Raw genomic sequence first — 3826 nt, 5'->3', positions numbered from 1 at the left:
CACCTTCCGGTCGTTCCGACATAACAAGCACCGCATGAAAGGGGGGTCCTATAGACAACTTCCCGGGAGCAGGCCGCATACCTGTTTCGATGTTGAACTCTGCATTCAGTTGATGATTGCGTTTTCAGGGGGTTTGTAGATTTGGTGAGGCTGATTAATTTGAACGGTGCCGAGAACAGGACACGAACTCCAACACATTTTCCAATTTTTTTTTTGAGCCTGTGTGATATCTGGTGTATGTATGGAATCACGGCTATCCTTTCACGTTCTGTATTCGTGTTGCTCAGATTCTGTCGCTTCCTCTGTTCTGCCTTATTAGTCCGCAGGATCGTCTCAGCAACAGACGCGATAAACGCCTCGGGGAAACCTGAAGCCTTAAGCCGGGAAACTTGAGCTTTGAAGCTCGCAGAGATATTGTGGGCGCACGACCTATTTAAAGCATTCTCCTTGCTGTGAGCGGAAGAAAAGGGAAGTAGAGGTTTCTGCGCACGTGGTTCATAACACCACTAGATGTGCTGTGAGCTAAAAACCAGATTTAAATCCAAAAAGCGTAACTTGTCATTATCGGGCATTTCATGTGTCAACACAAGAGGCTTTAAACAATCTTCAAACACACCTATAGTTTGAGTCGCAAACGAGTGAAACATAGAAGAATTACAATTTAGAAGAACCAAGAAATCATCCACGTATCTGAATATTTTGACGACATGCGAGCCTTCTAACTTTTCGAGCAGTTTTTTGCCCATTTTCGCCAACAGAACATCACTGAGGAGAGGTGCTATGCATGAACCAATTGAAACACCCTTTTTCTGCGGATAAATGCAACCATTCCATTGAACGAAAGTAGACGTAAGGTACAGCAAAACCAGGTCAAGAAAATTTCGCGAACTAATGCCAGTTTTTAATTGGAAGTTCAATTCCCCGAAAATTTCTATGTTATCCCTTATACATTCTAATACCTCATCGTGAGGCAGAGAGTAGTATAGGTCCTTTATGTCAATTGAAAAACCGAAAAGATTAGATTGATTTGACTGTTTGAAAAATTCTATCAGAGCCTGCGAGTTTTTGATCACAAATGGGTCATCAATTTTTAGACACTTTAGATGGGTCTGAATAAACAAGCCGAGTTGCTTTTGCCACGTACCACTTTCTGTCACAATGACACGGAAGGGCATGTCAACCTTATGTGTTTTGGCAGAAAAAAACATGCTGAGCCCATTTTTGTCACTTTTGCTAATGTGCTGCGCTAACTGTTTTAAGTCTAGTTTGGTGGTAAACTACATCTGGGGTACCAGTATATAACACTAACCCAGACCAACATAAGTTACCCAGACAGGTTGGAAATTACCAATTGTGTTTTGAGAAACCAATTAGAAAATTTCGGTGTCTAGATCTATAATGATTTTTTAGGTTTTGTGTCCCTCAACCGCAATATGATTGTGAGGGACACCGAAGTGAAGTACTCTGGAAAGTTGCACCACCCTGTGTTGAGAGGGACCCACCCATGTGCATGTGTGTGCGTACACGCACAAACACACACATTACGCGTTATTATGCGTAAAAGTCAATTTCATCACAATCCGCAGGCCACAGAAGTTGCATTTCGGACAATCATAGGGTCGTAAAGCTAACTGTCTTTGAAATTTAAAAAAAGTGTGTCAATGAAATGAATATATTCATCCAAGTGCATTTTCGGCATTTGGTCAATGCATCGATCCAATCAAGCACTAAAAAGTATCATGTATGATATAACTTTTTTAAAATAACTCCAGATGTAGAGGGTTGAAGATGTGTGAGCTCAAAGCAAATAACTCTAGGAGAAGCTCAGAACATTCATTAGTTGACTCACTGCATTGAGAACCTTAGGCACGGCAATTCTATAATTTATTTTCGGGTCCAAAACGGTGTTAATGGAGCCCACATCTCTGCCACATCTATCATCTCCACGTTGGAACTGCTGTTTTTTTTAATCAGTACATTTGCGACTGTAGAAAAGCGTAAAAAGCAGCTTTGCTGTAATCCAGGAATCCAGTGAGATGAAGCAAGTGAAAAATATAATGGAGCTACTTTTCATTAGATGTGTACTGTCTGAGAAATTTGACTATAGTGGGGCGTGAAATGCCACGTTGTCTTCATTTGTTGGAATGTATGTTTACCAGTGCATGTATAATATGACAATTGCAATATTTAATTTGATGATCACTCAAATGATAATATTTGCTGGAAAGCTGCAAGTAACTCTAAATAAATGCGACAATCAAGTGAAGAATTCTACAAGGGACTCGGTGAAAAAGAAAGCCCAAATTCGCTCATTACGAGTGGAACTAACAACTCTGGGTCAGGGCAATTTATTTCTATTGTGCATAGAAAATATATTCTAGGCACTTTACAATTACATTGCCATTAAGAGTCCGACTTGTTAATCTCATTAGAGATGAAAGCTTTGAGATGTTTCACCATCACGATACCAGAAACCATGTTGTTGAATTGCATGAACTTCACGTTAATAAAGATTACCTGTGGACAAATACATAAAATGAAAAATTGCTCCATGGATGCCACATTCATTTCACTAAATGCAAATCATGCTCACCATGCTGGCAATTTTGGCCTAGTAACATGTACCAGGTCTTGACAACAAACAGGTAGTGTTTGCAGCAGTCTATAATGCAAAGATGAAACCAATGCTACATTTCAGAGATCATTACAGTACAAGAATATCTTATCTTGAAAGCTATTGTGTAATTGTAAATATATATTTTGATGCGTTATTATCTTTACCAATTTCTTAGCCTTACCAAGTTCTGTGGTGTTCAATTCAAACCATGGTATATCAGCAAATCTAATTTGTGTAATTTGTTTGAATTACCATAATAATCACTCTGTGTGGAGTTCATATCAATAAATTTTATCATGAAATGATCGATTGATCAGTCAATCAACCTGACCCCCTCATACATATCTGTTGAATGGGGCACCAGATGGGACAGATACCAATTGGGCATGTAATGAGGCCCAACTGGAGTTTTCTTATAAAGCACTGATGCAATGTTCCCCAATTGGTCTCATATAACAATGTCAAACTTGAATGCCTGATGTATTAACTAGACTCGTAATAATGTTCAAACATTCCGATCGAAAGAGCAAAGTTCCAATATTAGTTGACCCTGATTGCCTAGTGAAACACAAAAAGCGTGCATACATTTAGGGTAAATTTTTCGTGGAAGTTAGTAACGTCTCTTAGATATCCATAGAAATCTAAATTGTCAATGTTACATGTACCTGCAACTATAAAAAGCTCCACCATGTTAGGTTGTACGTACGGTGTACAAGGACACTGTGGACATGTAATAGTCATACATAGACATTGTCGTTGAGTAAATGAAAATATTTTCTGTGCACTTCGCAGCCTCTCTGCATGTTGGTGTGTCACACCTGCGGCCACACTGTAATTTTGCTCACTGCCCATGTAATACATTACAGATAGCATCAATAGTGCGAGGCTACATTCCCACTGATTACTGTAGTGATTATATTATATGACAACAGCAATTAGTAACATCACATCTTTGATACTTTCTATAATGTATAGCACAGCAGCAATGAGAAAGACTGCAGTGGGTCTGCTGGTCTATATCTAATAGACCAACTCCATGCAGCAAGAATGAGAAGTGCATGGGAAAACCCTCTCATTCACAAAATTTTAGCAATGTTTGGCATGTGCGTCCCAAACATCTTGATATTATCATCACATGCAAGCTTCTGTTCAACCGGCATGCTTATGCAGAATCAATAAGATCTACAAGATTTATTGCAGCGTATAGAA

The sequence above is a fragment of the Rhipicephalus microplus genome, chromosome X (assembly GCF_043290135.1).
Source record: "Rhipicephalus microplus isolate Deutch F79 chromosome X, USDA_Rmic, whole genome shotgun sequence".
Lineage (NCBI taxonomy): Eukaryota > Metazoa > Arthropoda > Arachnida > Ixodida > Ixodidae > Rhipicephalus > Rhipicephalus microplus.
This window is presented reverse-complemented; position numbering follows the sequence as displayed.